The 21,245-nt window shown below is 48.6% G+C and overlaps 1 long non-coding RNA gene across 1 annotated transcript in view; it reads right to left on the bottom strand.

Annotated features, from left to right (window-relative positions):
• Positions 1–16,051: 16,051 nt before the first annotated feature.
• LOC140895144 (uncharacterized) overlaps positions 16,052–21,245 on the bottom strand; it is an 87,414-nt gene continuing 82,220 nt past the window's right edge. Inside the window, exon 4 of the long non-coding RNA XR_012154119.1 lies at positions 16,052–16,385. This is a non-coding gene — a long non-coding RNA (uncharacterized lncRNA). The remainder of the gene's footprint in view (positions 16,386–21,245) is intronic.

Here is a 21,245-nt window from a genome sequence, read left to right as displayed (position 1 = left end):
TCGAGGGACGTGATCGTTCCCCTCTATTCGACATTGGTGAGGCCTCATCTGGAGTACTGTGTCCAGTTTTGGGCCCCACACTACAAGAAGGATGTGGATAAATTGGAGAGAGTCCAGCGAAGGGCAACAAAAATGATTAGGGGTCTGGAACACATGACTTATGAGGAGAGGCTGAGGGAGCTGGGATTGTTTAGCCTGCAGAAGAGAAGAATGAGGGGGGATTTGATAGCTGCTTTCAACTACCTGAAAGGGGGTTCCAAAGAGGATGGCTCTAGACTGTTCTCAATGGTAGCAGATGACAGAACGAGGAGTAATGGTCTCAAGTTGCAGTGGGGGAGGTTTAGATTGGATATTAGGAAAAACTTTTTCACTAAGAGGGTGGTGAAACACTGGAATGCGTTACCTAGGGAGGTGGTAGAATCTCCTTCCTTAGAGGTTTTTAAGGTCAGGCTTGACAAAGCCCTGGCTGGGATGATTTAACTGGGAATTGGTCCTGCTTCAAGCAGGGGGTTGGACTAGATGACCTTCTGGGGTCCCTTCCAACCCTGATATTCTATGATTCTATGAAATGCAGCTTCCCTGCCCTGCAGGGCTGACATCCTAAGGACACACGGCGATCAAGGACAAACCATCCCACGGAAATGGAGTAGGTGCAGAGCCATTGTCATTGGTTCCTCTGGCCCTGGGTGAAACCCTGAGAAGCAGTTAGGCCATAGCCTTCCGTTTGCTTTCCTATGCTGTGCTTGGCTTGGCATTACCCTTTGACAAGGACGCATCTGAATTCTGGCCTTTAAAAATGCTTCATATTAAGTTTCTTAAAAACCACCAGGCTCCTTGCATTGGATAAGCAAAAGTTATCCCAACCCTCTTTCATCTCGCCTTTACGGAGGTCAGGCACCGTGTGTGCGGTGCGTGGAGCCTAACCCGGCGGGGCCCAATCCCTGCAGTGAGGGGCTACCATAGTACAAATAATAAATCATGATTTTGCTTTTACTCTTGCCTTGGGCCCTGTTTCTTCAGTCAAATCCATTCTGGTGCGGGTGGGGCCAGCTGCAGAACTGGGTCCTTAACCATGTAAAAGTTGCATGATGCTCCTATCACTTTATTCCCTGTCTGTAGATTTGCTGCAGTGAGTTTGGCTTTTCTGTGCCTGTATCTCAAAGAGCTGGCGGAGAAGCTCTCCAGTCTGCTGATGTTCATTTTCAATAAATCTTGGCATGCTGGGGAAATTCCAGGTGCCTGGAACAGTGCTAATGTTGGCCCAATATTCAAACAGGGCAAGTGGGCTGACCTGGGTAACTATAGGCCGGTTAGCCTGACACCAATCCTGGGCAACATAACGGAGAAGCTGATATGGGATTCACTTAATAAAGAATGTAAAGGAGAGAAATATAATTAATGCCAGTCAGCTCAGTTGTATGGCAAATAGCCTTTGAGGAGATTACAAGCTTGGTTGGTAAAGGAAACTGCGTAGATGTAATAGACTTTTGTAAGGTGTTTGACTTAGTACCGCATGGCTTTCTGATTTAAAAGCACTATACAATACTGACAAAGCACGTGTTAAATGGATTAAGAACTGACTAACAGACAGATCTCAAAAATAGTCAATGGGAAATCACCATCACATATGGGTGTTTCTGGGGTGGGGTGGGGGGTTGCTGCAGGGATCAGTACTAGGTCTGATGCTATTCAACCTTTTTCTCAATGATCTGGAAGTAAATATAAAATCACTGCTGGTCAAATTTACAGATGAGACAAAGATTGGTGGGATGGTAACAAATGATGAGGACAGGGCAATCGTACCGAATAATCTGGATGGCTTGGTAAACTGGGCCCATTCAAACAAAATGTGTCATCTTGCATTTGGCTGTATTAAAACGCATCTAGGAACAAGGAATGAAGGTGATGGGGGATTGTATCCTGGCAAGCAATGGTTTTGGAAAGGATTTAGGGGTCATAGTGGACAAGCAATTCAACATGAGCTCCCAGAGTGACACAAAGAGCTAATGTGATCCTTGGATGTATAAACAGGGGCAGAGGAGTTGGGACGTGACTTGTAACTCTGTATATGGCTATGCTGAGACTGGAACAGGGCATTCAGTTCTGGTGTCCACGTTTTTTAAAAGATGTTGAAAAATTGGAAAGGGAGCAGAAAAGAGCCACAAAAATGATCAGAGGGATTGAAAAAATGCCTGACCGTGAGAGACTTAAAAAGCTCAGTCTCTTAAGCTTACAGAAAAGAAGACTGAGTGGGCACTTGATTAGTGTAAAAAGACCTTCCCGGGGAGAAAATACCAGATATTGAAGGGTCCTTTCATCTAGTGGAGGCAGGCAGAACAAGAAACAATGGCTGACGTTAAAGCCAGACCAATTCAAACAGGAAATAAGGCACAAGTCTGAACAGTGCAGGTGATTTCACCCTTGGAACAAACTCCCAAGGGAAGTGACAGATTCTTTAGCTCTTGGTGTCTTCAGATGAACCCTGGAGGCCTTTCTGGAAGATGCTTTAGGCAAACACAAATTATTGGGCTCACTGACTGGGTGGGTGGTGGCTGAAAGGTCTGTGATATACAGGGCAGGGGGTCAGACATGACGCTTGCTCCCTCCCCTAGAGTTCAAAATGAGACTAACTTTCAGGCTGCTGTCCTTAAGGGACACTGACAGTTCTCTTTCCACAGCCGCATGAAAATTACAGGCCTCTTTTTAATGGAAAAATATCCCTCTTAAGCAGGCAAGTTCAATTTAGAAGCCATATTTTAGAAGGCTCTATACCGTAGTGTGTAATTTATACCAGAAACCAGACACCACCAAAAACCCAGAACGCAAAACCTGAAGACTTTCAAGCCTAAAATAAAGTGGCTAGTTTATAAGTAGGCTTGCACCTTTCTTTGGACAGGGCCCTCCCTGGCATAATTATAAAATCGCCTGCTACATTTTCTGGGTGTGTGAGTGCATTGCTGGTGTTGCATGTTCCCTGAGGAATTCAAACGTACAAAAACCCTCTCTGGTTTGAAAGGTCTGTTGGTGACGTGTCAAGTTGCACATGTGCCTGAGTGCTTAAAAAAACAAAAGAAAATAAAAAACCAACAACCCACAAACAAAACAAGACCTACCACCTGATGTGCATTCAAATGACTGTCTGTCTGATCATTAGCAGTATGGAAAGAGGGCTGCCTTTATTTTTAGCAACTGGCCATTTCAAAGGAGGAGCAAAGTGGCCCCGTTAGCTTAACCCCCTGTCCTGCCTTTCAACACCGTTCTATTGAACTGAGTAGGTTCTGTGTTAGCTAGTTCCTTTTTATCACAATAACTGCACTGACATTCAGGCTAAGGTGCAAGGGAGCTTTTCAAAGTCCTGTTTGAGTTGGTCAGATGCTGCTAACCACACACAGGTCATGTGACCACATAATCTGAGACAACTCAATGGAACTAGGACTTCCTGCTTTCCGGGCCAGGGCCCCATCCTCCACGACCACAGTGGTGCACCTCTGGTAGATGGAGAAAACCACATGCAGCCTTGGTTTTGGTTCACACGCGACTGTGAAGCAGAAGCTGCGCGGAGGGAAAGACGGCTTGGGCTAGGCTGCGAGAAAACATAACAGCTATGCAAATGCAATGGAAAAAATGACTCTGTGCCGGAAGGCCAGTTCAGTTCAGCCATGTTGCAGCAGGCCAGCTTCTAACACGACTCTTTGCAAAGGCTTTGAGTCTGCCATCAATGCCATTTTGTGAGATCTCTGCAGAGCAAAATTTCTTGAACTGGAGGTCGCTCAGTGGCAGTGAAGTGTTGAGAAACATGCCTGTAATTCTGAGGGGTGTTTTTGTTTTGTGTTTTTAGTAAATGACAGGCCAGGTGACTTTTCTCCAACCCTTTTGGGTCCCTATAATTCCAAATGCAACACTGCTTTCTCAAGAGCTTTAACAAGCAAGCAGTTGTAGGGTTATGTGAGAGCTTCAAACAAAATGCTGAAGTAAAAACCAACTTTTTAATACCAAAGGAAAGAAACCATGTTACTCTGAAACTGGCATTCTTGTCTTTGATTACATGCTGGAGTAAGACACTCCTTGCCACTACCCCTACTGATTTCAAAGATGTGATCCATGTGTCTGCTCTCAGACACAATAATGCCCATTTAGAATTTCCTTTCGAATGTTCTCCAAAACAGGAGAACAAAGCTGGGAAAGGTAAAGGTCTATTTGTTTTCATGCCCAGGAAGCAATTTTTAGAGGGGCAGGGGAAGGTGCACAGGCTTTTGGTACCTAGCACTGGAGTGGATATTGAATCGTGGGATTGAAAGGGACCTGGAGAGGTCTTCTAGCCCAGTCCCCTGCACTCATGGCAGGCATCAGGCACCTCATGCTATTCTGGATTCCTATAAACAATTGTTAAGGAGCTGAATAGAGTGGAGTAGATATTTGATATCTCCAGGAATCACATAAACCATGACTCAGGAAAGCAGTTAAACATGGGATTAAATCCATCCCTGTGCAGGAAAGAAAAGTATGTAATTAACATGAAGTATGTGCTTAAGTGCTCTCTGGAGTAGGGGCTCTTTGCAGAATGGGCCATAATTCTTGAGACACTGCCATATTTACTTCCTTAAGTCCTCAGAGGAGTCACTTTCTTATTTGGAGCATTGTGGTCTCAGTCTTGGATGCACTGTGCCACCGTCGGAAGGTGGTGCAACCCAGACTGAGAGCCCCACAAAGCCGGTGTCCTGAGATATTCAGCTCTCCGTGTATCTTGTCTGAAAGCCGCCAGGCTTTCCCACAGATCAGCAGCCGGTAGCACTGAAGTGCCAGCTTCCTCCAGCAAAACTTTCAGGGACTCCAGCAACTGAGGATTGTCTGTAAAACTCTAGGAAGCCAGGGGCCTCTCTGGGATCCAAAGATCCTGAATCCTCTCTCTCAAAACTGTAAACAATAATGAAACCTTTGTGTAAGGTTGGGGTTGGGCCGGTGGCGGGTAAGTGACTGCATTAGGCCCCAGTGGTTTGCCGCCTGCCCCTTCCCAGCAACACCCTGGTCCTGTCCCCTCTGATTTTCAGCCCACTGTGATCCTCTGATGCGTGCAAGATTAATTCAGGGCCCCAGTCCTCCCGTCCCCGCAGGAGGCAGTGCCGTGACCCAGCTGCTCCCTGCCCTCTCAGTGACAAGCTCCCTGCCAGCCGCTGACACCGTCCTTGCCTCCCCTTGAGTGACAACCACTCTGACCACACCCACCTCAGCTACCAAATAGCAAATGCCCCCAGCCCAACCAGCTGCTAAATCAGTGCTACAGAGGAGCTGGAACTGCTCGTATGATGGTTTGGAAAGGCTCACAAGGCCCAAGAGTTGGTGCTTTCCAGACTCCTAGCCCAGCCCACCTATTTGCTCCGACTCCTGCAGAATCTGTTTCCTGGACAGTGGTGACAAGCCACCTCTCAACGCTGCTGCTGCCTGGCAGCTGTGGGCATCGGTGCATGAACTTTCCCAGGAGAACTCTGCAGAGAAACTCGCACTGCAGCAGAGGGCGGGCAGGAAACACAGTACAAGGCATGGGGCAATGTATTTATAGCAGGGACTCTGGTGTCACAGAACGCAGGAGGGCGAACGAAAGCCAGCAAGGCTGCAAGACAGCAGGAAATGAAACCGAAGAGAAGCTCACAAAAGCAGAATAGGCAGCTGTGAGCATGGCAGCCTTTGCCTTCAGATTGCAGCAGCAGTGTCCGACGGGGGTCAGAACACTCCAGCTCCCGGTCCGGCAGCGCCCGGGGGTTACTCAACTAAGATTTTCCCTCCTCACTTGTCGCTGTCACATGCTGATGGGAGGGGAGGTTTGAGGTTTTGAAAAAACAAATATAGCCTTCGTTTGCAAACCACATTGGCTTCGAGGAGCAATGCGCCCAGCGCAGTGGGGTGACAGGCACAGCTCTCTCTTGCCAGCTGCCTCTATGGTGTGCCTCTGCCATGCCTCATTTCCCTTTTGAAGCACCTCCTCTCTCGTAGAAGATCTGTCTCTTTATTTTCAGGCCTTTTTCTAGTCCTCCACTTCCTCTCCAAACCTAGGCACCCCGTCAAGGGAACACAATATGCTGAGCAGAATGGATGGATGCTTCCCCTGTAACTTGACTATCTCCCTACAAGCATCACCATTGCTTCTCAGACTCTTCTCCATTTGCCAGCCACTGCTCTGCCCCTCAGTGATGGAGAAAGCGGCATGAACTATATATCAGGAATAACTTATGAGGCTAACTTGGCCCTTTTTTTCTGCTTGAGAATTACTGATTTTAATTTTGTTTGTTTTGAAATTGTCTAGACAGTTTACAAAACCCTATTTCAGCTTCTGGGGTGAACTGGTCCCACTGCCACTAATTAATGCACAATATTCTTGATGTGCAATTTGTCACCCAGGTCATATGGTATTGCTTCTGCTCCTTGATTGGATGGCTGAAATGTTTATAAGTAGGAGGAGGGAAATCCGAGTCCCAGGCATTGCCTCATGGATGCTTCCAGGGAAACCTGTATGGACCATGTGCTCCGGAATATTCACATGAGTGTTTGCTGGTAAGAATCTTTATCTGCAAACACACGCACGGGTATGACTGTTCCCAGACAATGAAAGACCAAGAATGCCATCTAAGCGAATTCATGGCTTTTATCTGAACAAATATGGTTAGTACTTTATTGTCCGCTTCCAGGAATGCCCCTCAAGCATCCCTGCACAATCTTGTAAAGGCACAGAATTCCCAACAGCACCTGCCCCTCAAAGCAATAATCCATGGCTGCTTCCACAGCTTGGAAATCCTCTGACATGTTACTCCAGCACCCTTAGTCCTCATGAAACTGGAATTGTGTAGTGCACTCATCTGTCTCCAACCAAAGGTACCAGAATTCTAAGGCAACGTAGTCCACACCTGATAATACAATGTCTTAGACCTGTGTTACGACCTAACTCTGTAAGCGTCTACACTTAAATGTAGCTCCCACGATATAACTCACCCACTGCACTGACTTAATAACTCCACCTCCATGAGAGACGTAGCACTTAAGTCAACGTAGTGTCAGTATAAGCAACACCATGTCTACATGGCCCATTGCTGCCTTTCAGAAAGCGTCCCACAATGCCCCACACTGATAGGTAAAGCGGTGGAAGCTGTGCTGGTGAGGACACACACCACTGACACAAGGAGAGTCGTGTGGATGTGTAAAGCTGATTCAATTGCTGTGGTGTCTGTATGTTGATGTAACTTAGGTTGACTTAAGTTTGTAGTGTAGACTTGCCTTTGTTGTGATATTTTCTTTTTTCTTTTTTAACTGAGGGACCTTTTCATTTCCCCACTATTGTTAGCTTCCTCCCCTGTAGGGCAAGGGATAGAAAAGCTGAGCCTGTCCAAGGGCAGGCCATTGGGAAGGTCAGTGAAGTACCCTGCAGGTAGGAACTGTGGCACTTCAGAGTACAGTGCAAACCTTACAATCCTGACACTTCAGCCTGCATGTAAAGATGGTAAAATGAACACGCTGCAAATCTGTTTTAATTGAAGGGGAAATGAGCCATTGAACTTCACCCAGATTGCCATCCAGACAAAGAAACCAATCTTGAAATTACCATTGGACCACTAAACTAGCAGCCGGAGGGCTGGTGATCCTGGAGGTAAGTTATAGATTGGCTTCTCCGTAATCTTCTCAAGCAGATGAACAGACACCATCCTGCCACTGATTTCCTTTATTACTGGCAAGCATATTACATGTGAAGCATCCCTACTTTAACCAGATGATATCCTGGTTACCCTACAGCTAGCCCAGGACAGGTTCAATGTGGGTCCTCTAACGCTTGTGTTCTGAGGGGGACTCTTCTGGAGCTTATTAACTGGTCTCCTGTCTTACTGAACTGTGCCTAGAGGAGTCCAGAACTCTGCTAACTGAAGATGGAAACGCTACAGAGGCCCAGCTGACTCCTTTACCCTTTGAAGTTAATTTGAGTGTTGGTGGAAGCTGTCAGTTGACATTGCCGGAGTTTGCCAGGCAGCGTAGGCACTGGAAATTGGAACTTCCCCCATGGGGCTCTGCAGCCGAAGATGCAGTTTTGATGATTAATTCCTCAGTGAACTTTAACCATAATAGCACATGAATAACCAGGGCCTGGGGCATAACAAGGGCTTGTTCCTACAAAGTGCCAGGCACTCTGCTCCAATCCGTCTAAACCCACCATTTTGAACGTATGTGTAATTTTAAGCCTGTGTTCATTCCTGCTCACTCAGCATCTTGCTTGTTTGAGCCTCCTGTGTCTAGAAATCTTACGTCAGTTTTAAAATGCCATTGGAGAGAAATTCCATACGTTTCTCTTTTTTTTTTAATGTTCCGCCATTTCATCATTTCTGGTATTTTCTGATGTAATCTAACACTAAGTTAATGCAGCTTAGTGTTAGAATAAAACAGGAGGAGAATGCAGGAATGCTGTAAAGAGTGATTCTGCTCTATTTTGGAATGGCCAATGGAAATATTGAAAGTTTCCATAATTAACGAAGGTCTCTGTTTAGCAAAGGCCTGAAGCACGTGCTGAAGCCCCATTGACTTCAGGATCAGTACTCTGCTGAATCAAGAAATTCATGCACCACAGGGCTACAGCTCTGTGCCACCAAGGGATGCTGCTGGTAGAAACTCAAGCTGACGCCTTCCTTAGACTGGAGGAGCATTTTGCTTTGACTTTTTGTTTCATCTGCCTACCATCCAACAACATGAACAGCGCCCTCAGCAGAGGAGCCCACTGACCTGGGCAGGAAGACCTGCATGATGCCTAGCTTTGAAAAGTTTGAGAAGAAGGTTTAAAAATTATTCCAAATAGAAAATGCCCCAGCTTCTCTGAGAATCTCTCAAGGATGTACACCTATGAAGGTAGCATACCTCGTGTCTGGTGTGTGGCCTGCAGACAGTCTGGAAAGAAGGCATGAAATCCCCCCAAAATCTCAAGGATGTAGCATGCTAGCCATGCTCAGCTCTGTTTCTCATTGGACCTGGGCTGTGGGGTTTTCCTGCTCTGCCAGCGTTTAACTAATAGAGAGGCTGGAATGAGAGCCAGTTATGTGATGGTTGCTGCACAGACCCTCCAGAGGAGATAGCTGAGGTGACATCTGCTTCCTTGACTGAGCTGTGTCTGATAGGAAAAATTGAATGTATACTAGAAAAACTACCTGATGGTGACAATGGGTGGCAACAACATGTTCCACACTCATTCAGATACTCATGGTTTAGAGGCAGGTGATGCTGTGTTCAGCATAATTTCAGAAAAACATAGTTAAGACTCCAAGCAAGTGCCCCTCCTGGGGCAGTAGAGATCTGTCCCAGACATGATTCTGGGATGTGGATGTAAATGGGACACTCTAGACCAAAGTGTGCATGTACAGACAATAGCACATGGTGTTTGTGGTCCTGTTAAAGGCCCTTGGATGGTACCACCATACAAAGAATTCATACTATAGGCTTAAAACGAGCCTGTCGACCTCCCAGCAAGCAGCACTTGGCAAAGCCTGACTAACACCTGGCTGGCATCAGCAGTGTCTAAGTGAATATGGTTCCAGATGTGTCTGCTCTTGAAGTTTTGTTAAGCAGAGCTCTCTCCAACCAAGAAATTTGCTCACTGTATTCAAAGGCATGTTCTGCATACCGCCAATTGCAACTCTAAGCCTGGAACCAGCACCCCGCCAACAGAGGCCAAAGCCCACGTCTGACATAGGGTAATGATTTCCACCTACCTTTATGGTTGTGAAACAGAAACAAGTTATTGCTAGCACATCAAAGTGCTGGAAAAATGTAGTCAACGGCACCTTTGAGCCATTAAGCATATCAAGTGGCAAGATAAAATCGTGAATAATGAGGTTCTGCAAAGTGGTTGCATAAACAACTCTGGAGCAATGCCTACAAAATCTCAGCTTCACTGGACCCGGCATGGCCTCTGCCTGCCACACACCGTGGGCCCAAAGAGAGTGAGAACTAGGTAACTGCCAGCGAGAAGCAGCCAGGGGAAGAGCTGCGGCAAGGACATCCCCCACTGAGTGTCCCAGCAGCGCACTAAGTTAGCTTGGCAGGTCAACCGGCACAGCCGGGGAAGAACAGACTGAGGCTGGAAGAGTTGGTCACCTAGCTGAACTCAAGCCAAAGCTGATTTCTGGATGCCTTGGAGGCTGGATGCAGAATTTTTGCACACCTCCTAATAACCACTAAGGCCCAGACCCTCTAAAGGAATTCAGGCATCTAACGCCTGTTAAAGTAAGTGGGAGCTAGCCACCTTTTGAGGATGTCAGTCCAGATCTCTTATAAACAGACTAATAAAGATCTGTGACCTTGAGTGAGTATTGACTGCAAACCAGCTTTTTCATGCATCTGATTGGCTTCCTTCACATTTAAGGGGGTTTCCCTTATTGTTGGCATGGGAAAGGTCAAGTAGGCCCTCCTCTCTACGTTTTCTGTGCCATTCATTATTTTATAGACCCATCACTTCCCCTGCTGTCCATCTCCCTTTGAAATTCTCCAAATAGATTTGAAATGTTGGTCTTTCTACGCCTTTTATTGTCCTTCTATTTCTGCTATTTCCTTCCGAAAGTGGGGAAGAGAATTAAACCCTGTGTTTAAGGCAGGGATGTAGCATGCGTTGATGTAATACTATAGTTTCAGTATTCGTTCGCTAGCTGAACCCCGGGCTGGTTTTAAAATCACTGTACTCTACAGAGAAGAGCGAGCCAACGTTCCCCTTTTATAGCGCTCCAGGCTCGGGCGGGCTATGACATCCGTCTGCTAGCTGGAGAAATATAGCTATAAGAATCTCCCATGCTGGGCCTCTGAGTATGTCAGTCTGCAGCAGCGAGCCTCGGAGTCTGGGTCTACAGCCATGGATGTGCACCACAGCTCTACAAATAGCCGTGGGGGCATCCGGGCTCGGGCTGGAGCTCAGGCTCTGAAGCCTCGGGCTGGGCATGGGATTCACAGCCTGAGGCACAACTCCAAAGCACCATCTGGGCAGCTATTTTTAGCGCCAGCGCGTGAGCCTGCGGGTGCCAACCTGGGCTCGGCGGTTCGCTGCCTCTGGCCGTGTCGCCAGGCACTTGCTCTCGTGTGGTTCTCCAGAAGACTTTTCAAACCGTTGCGGCCCTCAGGGCCTATGCTAGCGATTGGGAGGGCGGGGAGGGACTGAGTCACAGAGAAATGGTGGCATGCCCAAGACCACGCAGCAAGTCAGTAGCAGAAGTGGAAGGAGACCCTAGGAGTCCTGACTTCGAGCCCTCTTCCTGTAAGCATTACACGGCCTGTCATGACCCATGTTCCCCTTTTACTGCATGCACACACTGAAACCCAGGGCCTTGGTTTTGGGGAGTATTTTTGGTGCGTCTCAACACTCCTCATGATGAGCAGCTCAGACATTAGATGCAGACTGTGATATCTTTGGTTTATCAGCCCGGGTGACTGTACATTGTACCCTGGGTGTACAATTTCGCGTGCTCTTTTATCTGCTTACTAAGGCATTTCCAAGAGTCTTGGTAATTACGACATTAAGAAAGAAATAAACTTGACTGGCAAATAGTGTTTGGGCAATGGGCGGGTCCCATCCTAGCCACGCACCAGCTTGCCACGCCAGGTTGGCCTGACCCATTCGCGGCTGTACATTGAGTGCTAATGCCAGAGGGCTACCAGGAACAGGCCAATGCTAAACAAATGGTTTCACTTTAAAACTTATAGCCCAATCATTACTGATTCCTTTTGTATTTCTGGCACTACACTAGTCATGTACACTCCTTTCAAATCACTGTGGCATACTCCAATAGGATTATCACAGAGCTCACCTCGAATGGGCTGGGCCATTATTTTAGGGTTATAAAAATACACTCAAAGCAAATAAAGTTGCTAAAGTTTCTGGAGAGCCCCTTAACTAAAAGTGTTTGAGGAGGGAGGACCTGTGGGGAGTGAGAGAGAAATCCTTCAGGACAGACCTTGAGAACACATCATTTAACTCCAGTACTGCCAAAGAACTGCCTGGAATGTGAGCAGTCAGGGGAATCTCCGATCTCTGCTCTGGAGGGGCAGCGTACTGAGGTGGCCAATGCAGCCTTTGTCCCTTGCAGATGGCTGTCATGGACATTTTTCTCTGGTGCCATCTGGTGTGTCCCTGAGCTTCACTCTGAGTTTTGGAGCGAGAGGGTATTGGGCAGGAGAATGGGATTTGGTAAATGGACTGTTATCCTAGCGTTCAGGGGTGTCTGGAGCTAGGCTTTGGTCTGGTGCTTGATAAAGAGAGGGGACATAGCAAATGCTGATTCCAGGCCACATTCTGATTTCAAACCCACCAGTGTCCCAGAAGCTTTTTGGAGCTGTGCTATTGGGTTACACCAATCTCTAATTAAAGGTTAGAATGGACTCTAAATCCTCAAAGCAAAGCTCAAATAACACTGCTGAATTTCTCCTGAAAAACCCGGAAAATGTTGTTTTATTTAATGGACAAAACTTGGCTCAGGTTTGTTCTGGAAGCTTTGAGCGTCAATTAATTAAACTTCCGTAGAGCATGATCAGACTGAGTCAGCAATAAAACCTCCAGGAGTTTCACGTGGGGGGGGTTTAATGTAATTATTGTAAAAACTTTGGCGGTAGGTGCAGAGGAGGCAATGTGGCCTAAGGAAGAGAGCAGTGGTCTGCAACTCAGGAGCCCTCTGTTCTCTTCCTAGCATTGCTTTTATCATGCCCGGTGATCTTAGGCAACCAACTGCCCCTCCCTGTGCCTCAGTTTCCCCATCCACAAAGCCAGTAAGAATCCGTGTCCCCATTGTGCAAAGAGCTTTGAGATCAAAGATGAAAAGTGCTATATAAGAACGAGGTATTACTGTTATCGATGGGCCCCTTAGCACAGCACTTATCGCTGCTTATTTTCCTGTCCAATGAAGAATAACCTCCCTGTTTTCTTCCTGAGCTTCCACAGTGACAGACGAGGGCTGCTTGGAATTTCATCCCTCTCTTGAGGTTCTCCCTAATTGCTGGCCTGTTTATTCCTCCCTCCGGTCTGGCTAGCCACTCGAGTTTGGTCTGGTGTCTCTGAGTTTGGGTGGAGAGCAGCCCCAGCTTGTGGCCACTGGCACCCCTCCAGCCATTTACCACCTTTCTCTCTTTGGCCCGCCTGAACGCGTCCATTTCTCCCAGAGGGTGGCCAGGGCTGTTCTCGCCAAGAGCAGAAGGCTCAGTGACCCTCACAGCTGGATAGCGTGCGACGCGCTCGCTAATCGCAGGTGACAGGAACCACGAGAGGCGAGAGCACTCCAGGCTATCTGATAGAACCAGTCTCTCCAGCCTGGCCGCTGAGGCTGGGGAAGGCAGAGGCCTGTCGCAGCTTTTGGAGTCAATCCCTGTGTGCTGCCTCTGGGCGAGGCTCTGAGATTTTCTGCTTTGCTCTGTGCCAGCTGGGAGAGCACTCAAAGTTATTTCAAAGGGCCCAGAGACAGACAGTGTGGGCTAGTGCAGGGGTCCTCAACCTTTTTATTTCTGACCCCCCCAAGGCCCCCCGGGCCACAGTAGCTGGTTCTCTGCGTATAGAAGCCAGGGCCGGCGTTCGGGGGTAGCGAGCCGGGCAATGGCCTGGGGCCCCGCGCCACAGGGGCCTCATGAAATTAAGCTGCTCAGGCTCCAGCTTCAGCTCCGGGTGGTGGGTCTCAGGCCCTGGGCTTCAGCCCCATGCAGCGGGGCTTCGCCTTTCTGCCCTGGGCTGCAGCAAGTCTAACCCTGGCCCTGCTTGGAGGACCCCCTGAAACCTGCTCGCAGCCCCCCCAGGGGGCCACAGATCCCTGGTTGAGAACCACTTGTTTAGCGGGTAGGGCACTGTATGAGGCATTGGAAAACCTGGATTCTGTTTCCAGATCTCCTGTTGATTTCCCTTATATGCCTCAGTTTCCCCACCCACCCTCTGTCTGTTTAGGGTATAAGCTCTTTGGGGCAGGGACTCTCTTACTGTGTGTTTGTATAGCAGCTAGCACAATGAGGCCATGATCTTATTTGGGGCCTCTATATATGACAGTCTTGTAGTACAGAGAAATCTCTGCTATAAGGATTCCAACCTCACTAAGTCGCCCTGTATAATTAGAAACAGTAAAAACTCTGGGCAGGGAGTGTCCTTTTGTTATGTGTGCGTACAGCAGCTACCCCGGTGGGATCCAGTCCCTGATTAAGGTCTCTGGATGCTACCAGAATACAAGTGGTAACAAGCCCTAAAAAGACACTTTAAAAAGGGCAGGGCTGGGAGAACTGGGAGAAGTTGCTGTTCAGAAAATGGCCACATGAGTTGGTCTGGCCACGATCTTCATGCCCTGTGTGGCTGCTGTGGAATTGGAAGGTCTAAGGTATGGTTAGAATGCGCCCCTCATTCTATGTCTCCCTCTCCCCCCAAATTGCAGCATTTAAGATCAACTGGAGACTCTTCCCTGGGGGGCCCCGGCCTTTGGAAATGGCTCCCTGACTCTCATGCGCTGCTGGGTGTGAATTGGATGCTTCTCTTACCTGTATTCGGGTTGGTCTTTTCCCTTTTCTTGACAGCCTGGCAGCTCTGGTAATGATAATTACTGCTGGCCACTGAGCAGAGATGTGCGTGATTGACTCTGCTTGTTGGCTGTCCTGGCCCTAGGCGGCTGCTAGTCACTATATAAATAATCGGAGTCAGAACACCCCGGTCTGTTAACCTTTTCTTTTTTTCTAATTAGGAAGAGAGTGGGGGCCATAGGGCAAGCTGCCTGTGATTAGCGGTTTAATTTGCTGTAGGATATACAATAACTTAGAAAGAAACCCACCCCACACTGCCCTCTGTAATCAGTTCCTGCCACATTTTATGGCAATTGCACTGGGCTGCACCTACAAGGCAACGTTAAGGGGTTAGAAAGACTGAGCAGACCACCCAGCAAGCCTGGCCTTACACCCCCCTCTCCCCCCGCAGCCTTAAGTGCTCTACACATAATCACATTTGGTACCATTTTTATCTACACTTCCCAATAACCACATAAGAGGCTGGTTTACGTCTGTGAGACATGCAATCTTTGTCTTGAGCTCAGGAGTTTACTTAACTGGAGCATCTGCTTTGACGTTGTCTGTTACTGTACAGTCGTAAAAGTATGTTATTCTCCTTGGTGGTGTGAGGGGAGGGCTGGCGGTTGCATCTGCTTAGTTTCACCTTCCCATCTCTTTACTGGGTCACACTTTCAACATGAAGAGCAAGCAAGGGGAGGCAGGAGGCGTGTACCTGAAATAAATCAGCGAACGGTAAAAAGCATGCTGGCTGATAGGACTTCCGGGGGCTCTTTGTCTCTGTGGTTGGGGTAGCTGTTGTGAAGAATGCAAAGTCAAGTCACAGGACACAATCAGAGGGAGACAGCTAGGTGAGAAGCTTATTGTTGTGGTAAGGTGTCTTGGATTGCAAAGTGTCCCCCAGTCATGGTGTCTTTCCTGCTGGATCCACTGGAATTCCATTGCTGAGAAAGGTCAGGTAGCAGATGTCTGTATTTGTCTAGAATTTCTACCAAATTATGGTTGGAAAAATAAACAGGATTCAAATCAAACAGTCCTTTAAAGTTTTCTTTAGAGGTGGAGACCTTTCCACCAAAATGAGTGTGTTTAATGATTTGTTGTCTTTTCTTTCATTTCTCAATGTTATGATAAGTGAATCTGCAATTATTTCCACTTGGAACTACCTCCTGAACCCAGTCAGAGTTTGGTGTCTCAACATCCGGTGGGCATGCAGAAGGTTTAATCCTCCCTCTCTCACCCATCCATTTATTTTCATTGCCTAATGTATTTGTTGTGCCTTCTGTCTCCCTCCTCACCCACCCATGCACACCTAGCAAACAAAAACTCTTCCTACTCATTGCTCTCTGCAGTCAAGGCACTAAGCAGAATATGGGTCTGAATTGCTAACCAGGCCAACAGCGGAGGACTTTTTGCAGGTAACATCCTTATTTATTTAATTATAGAGCAGCCTTCATGGCACAGCAACAAAATAAATATAAGACATAAAAATGCAGATTAAACAATACATTAAAAGTAAATTAAATCAAGATTAAAATGCAATTAAAAGCAATCAGTACAATTAAGTCTTACTTTTTTTTTTTACTGTGAACCTATGAGCAGAAAGCCAGATTGTTCTCTTAATTAAAGCAGGATAAATGCAGAGTAACTTAGTTGGAAGTCTGTGGAGTTATTCCAGATTTACAACGGTCATTGAGAGCCCAGTCTGAATCAATTGCTCCTCCTGGGTTCGGCCTGGAAGAAGGGTCTCGGTGGGTCTCAGCTCACAAATGGCAAAGGTGAAAGGATTCAGTCGGTCATGAATGGAGTGGAGAGTGCTCACCATGGGGTGCTCGTCTGGATGAGCTACCTGCACATACAGGGAACTGGAACAATTTAGGGGAAAGTCAAAGCCCCCAATCCTGAACCAGCCGCCTTTTTCCTAACCCCGCCCCCCCATACCCCTCTGGCCCTGCCCTATCTCACAAGCCAGTGAGAGACTGCTCTCTAGTTGGAATGTCTTTCCCACAAGTGAGAAAGCAGCAGGATGATGGGGACTACACATAATGAGAACAAAACATTCAATGGCCCCATAACTGTGCGTCCATTCAGAAGGACATTATGCAGCACACTTACCAAGCCGCTACAGTAAGTTAACACACTGATGGGAAGAATCTATGTATCCTTTGAAACCTTGTATCTAGGCAGCCTTGGAACACAAATACACAAATGTGGGACATCTCTTAGGCAATACCAATAACTTGGGGCTGTTTACATGTATCCAGGCCACTTCGGAATAAACCACCTCATAGGAGCGCCGGCACCATTGGTTCACTGTCAGTTTAAATGCCTCCGTGTTTGCCATATACACCACCGAGAGCGCCATTTTAATGGGATGGAGTCGTTTCTTTTGGCAAATTGCTGCCATCTCACATCACAACCCATGGTAGTGTATCGAGTGCCAGTGTGTTAGGCCTCCAGGTCTCAGGTTCTGTGACTTTGGTTATACCGTGGGGGTTTGGTAGAAGGTAGTGGGGACCCTGAGGCGTGCAGACCAGAAAGTCAACTCTTCCATGTGCGTTCTGGGATCTCTCTTTGAATGAAAGAATCATCATTGTTGTCGTCATCCTCAGGTAGAAAACTTTGGAAGCTGTTCTGTTGCGAGTGAATACTGCTGGTGGTATATATTTCTTTGCTTTTCTTATTTTTAGGGACCTTTGCATGGTAACAATTTCTGTGTTCTTTAGAAGGTTGTCTGTTCCTCCCACTTATTTCCTATCTGAGCTCCTAATTTAGAAACAACCCGAAACCAGAACTCTGATTCAGAATTCCTTCTAATCCCACGTGGGTGAAAGGGGCTGGACTCGAATCCACTGATCCAAGCCAGCTTGTACATCTTCAGTTCTGCCTTGGATACGCAGTCCCCAGGGGCCTATTTTCTAGTTGTGTTCTGGACACAGCCAAAGCTCTAGATCCTCAGCTGTGACGAAGAAGGAGGTGTAAAGGGGCTGGCTGCACTGCCATTAAACTTGTACTGGCCTGAAGGTTGCACTAACTTATGGCAGCTGCCAGCAGCCAGAGGGGCCAACAGAGCAGCAGGAGGTCAGCTAGGTATAAACGGACCCTGGCCATGTACACAACTAAGGAGGTGGCACCGGATCTGTTACACTGCCTTTACATCCACAGAGGATCCCCCTATCTGGGGGGAATTTTACCAGGGCTGTAAGGCCATGCTGGGGGTCAGTGCAAAGTGGGCGCTCAGCAGTGCAAAACTGAGGCCCGAATCTCAGGAAGGGATTCAGTATCATGGTAGCCATGGTTTGGCTTTGCTCCCCAATCACGGTGGCCTAGATTTATTCTGGCTCTAAATGCCGATTTCCATTGTTACCACTGTATTTGATGTCACGGTTGTCCCTTGTGACATCCCAGCTGGCAGTTGTGATGTCATATATGGGAGGGATTGTAACTGGAACGACTAAGCAGCAGACTAAGGAGCAGACGAATTTGTCAGGGTATGAGTCCAGTGTTACCATGCGGCCTGTTTGGAGCACAGAGCTTGTCCTTCTGCAAACATTACAAAGTGCCTCCTCCACTGTATGGTGCTATGTGTAAGTGGGGGAATAATCCCGCTCTTGTGGGGAACTTTCCTGGCTTCTGCATGTCCCCGGTGAAGTGGGCTAGCGAAAGGATCTGAGTCCTCGCTCCCACTTCCTTTAGCCTATGGCCTCCCTGCCCTTGAGGACTCCCCTTCTACTCTCCTGTCTGGCAGAGTCCTCGTAACCCCAACAAGGCTGGCCCAGGACTCCTGGGGGGCTCGACCCCGAACCCTGCTGTGGTCACCTAGGACAGGGGCTAGGGTGTCCCCACTCCGGGGTACTCTCTCTGCCCTGGGCACTTCTCTGACCCACTGACCATTACATACAAGTTAAAGCAAATGCAAGTTATTTAATCAACAATTAATTTTAAATAGGATAAGGAAAAATGGGAAAGGTTAAAGGAAACACATCACCCCGCTCTGTGGCAGGGAACATCACAAACAGTCTCTCTGGAACATCAGGGCGGTTCACAGTCTGTTCCTTGTAAGTCCCAGGCCTTCTTCTCAGGGCCCGGCTGTGCTGCGGGGATGCTGTGGGTTGAACACTCGCTCTGGTGGTGGCCACACGCTCTCAGGCTCTAGGTGTTAGGACCCTTCTTTCCAGTGTCGCCCCCGCCCTGTCAGGGTTACGATCCAAGCCTGGCCTGCAGAGCCTCTTGGCGGAGACGTCTCCCTGTGCTGGGCCCACTGCCCAGGGTCCCCCTCGCTCTCCCCAGCTGCTCTCCAGCCCCAGCTGCACCACTCTTCTCAGCACGGCTGCTGCTGCTGCTCTGCCTCCAGTTCCCAGGGCTGCTTCTCTGGCCCCTCTGGCTCTGGTTGCTGCAGCTCTGCTCCCAGGACAGGTCTGCTCTGCCGGCTGCTTCTGTGACTCGGCTCCCAGCACTGACCTGCTCCCTGGGCTGCTTCTTTGGCCCCTCTGGCTCTGGTTGCTGCAGCTCCGCTCCCAGGGCAAGTCTGCTCTCTCTGGCCTGTGCCTCTGGCTCTGGGGCTGCAGCTCTGCTCCCAGGACAGGGTCTGCTCTCTCTGGGCTGCTTTTCCGGTCCCTCTGGATCTGGCCCAGCTCTGCTCCCCAGCTCAGCTCGGGCCCCTGCTTTCTCCTTAGCTCAGCCCCACTCTGTCTGCCCCAGGCAATTCCAGCTCACACGGAGGACAGGACCTCCCTGGCCTCCTGACTCCCTGGTTAGCCTGCCTGCCCTGTCATTCAGGCTGACCTGGAGCATTGGCCTCTCCCCATTGTTCCTGGGGACTGTCCATCTCAGGGTCCTGATTCCCCATCGACCCTTCCCCCTTTTTAGTACTGGGAGCTAGCAACTAAACCTCCCCCCCCCCCCGAATGTTAGTAAGGGGGCAACAGTCCCCTTACACAAGGAACACAGCTCCCGTCATATAAAAGAGGGAGAAGAATAAAGACGCTGACAGCTAGAGTTCAGTGAGTTGCGCCCACTCACACCTGGGCTGAATTTAACTCCATCTTTAAGTTTGCCAGGAAGCAGTAGCAGCAGGTCTGTGTGATGGTTATTCAGTTCCGTCAGCTGGCCCGAGCATCGCTCTTTTTCTCCTTCTGCAGCGACCTGCTATGGTGATTATCTTGTCTCGTGACGCCCACGTGCTCAGCAGCAACTGCATGCCAGCTCCACTGGAAATGTGGGTCACACACCTGCCACTACAGGGTGTCACCACGATGCATTTCCTCACCCTGTTCGCTCTGGCTACCAGTGCCACCAAGTGTCTGGCCAGGATCTCTTCCGCCAGCCTGTGGATAGCGGCTGCTTGTCTTCTGCCCAGTGGCATGTCCAGGTGATTCAAACACACAACGCTTCACTCGCTCCTTGCATCTGTAAGGAAACCCTGGGTAATTCTATCTACAACGAGAACCTGCTCACTCACTGCTTCAGGGAGCATGGAACTAGGCCTCAGGTGTTCTTTAGAGACGAGGAGTTAACGTTCCTTTTAATGGTGTCCCTTTCTTTCTCTTAACAGGAGAAAAAGATAAATACGCTCGCAGCTGAGGCTGCATTCGGCCTTTCTCTCTCCCCTGGACTCAGTCGGATTACACGCCACCTGATGGGTGGGAGTAAATAAAATGGATTAGAAGGGAAATGAACTCTTAATAGAGATCTTGTGTTCTGCAGCATTTTGGAGGGATTGCGCTGTGAATGCAGCCTGTCCAGACAGTGATTTGCGGTGCCTTCTGATATTTCTCTGCTCTCCTTGCTGCAGCGAGGGTAGTGCTTGGACGGAAGAGCCCGGCTTTCCGTTAATTTAGAGGTGCCAGTGACTAACGGCTCTGATCTCAAAGGGCCTACAAAGAAGCATTTGGTTTCAGAGACAAAGTGCCATGTTTAAAGTTTGGAGTCTGATTCTAATCTCATGTATGCCAGCGTAGCTCTGTTGATTTCACGGGCGTCACTCCTGATTTACACTGATGGACACTGGTGCTGGAAGTAGGGGTGCCGCACGCCCTGGCTTGAAGTAGTTTCCATCGTATACAGAGTTTACAGTTTGGTTCAATGGCTCTCAGCACCCTCACTATACAAATGGCTCCAGCCCCCCTGCTGATGGAGATCAGAATCGGCCCAAGGTAGATGAAGAAAGAGAGAGAAAGGTTAGCTGCAGCCCCCTACGAAACGGAGGAGAAAATAAGACACTATGCTCCTCTAGTGTCCTCCCACATAGAAAGGGGCTGGCAAGGTGTAGCTAGCAGTGTTCTCGCTTCCCCTGCTCAGAGCCTGGAAAGCAGAGTCACCCAAAGAGGAGGGGTGGTGTGTGAATGCACCTCCCGCCCTGTGGAGGAGTGAGCCGTACTGAGCGTGGTTGCCGACAGAAAGAGGTACAAGAGAAGCGTGAAGAGAACAAAAGCACATCTTTCCAAACCCCTCATGACTTGCCATTACTTGTGCGGGAAAACGAAAGAACACACCGCCAGCAAAGTCGGGTCATAGGAACAGTCAGAGTGGGTCAGACCCAGGGACCTCTCTAGCACAGCCAGACCTTGTCTCTCTCAGTGGCCAGAGGAAACAAAACAAAAAACCATCAACCCAGAATGGACAGTTTTGGAATAAGCTGCTTGTAGATGAAGTTTCTGCCTAACCCCAGACAGCCAGAGGTTGGCTTATACCCTGACACATGAGAGTTTATAGATCTTCTTGAG

The sequence above is a fragment of the Lepidochelys kempii genome, chromosome 10, assembly GCF_965140265.1.
Source record: "Lepidochelys kempii isolate rLepKem1 chromosome 10, rLepKem1.hap2, whole genome shotgun sequence".
Lineage (NCBI taxonomy): Eukaryota > Metazoa > Chordata > Testudines > Cheloniidae > Lepidochelys > Lepidochelys kempii.
Note: the sequence above shows the minus strand (reverse complement) of the source record. Positions and strands in the feature narration are given on the sequence as shown.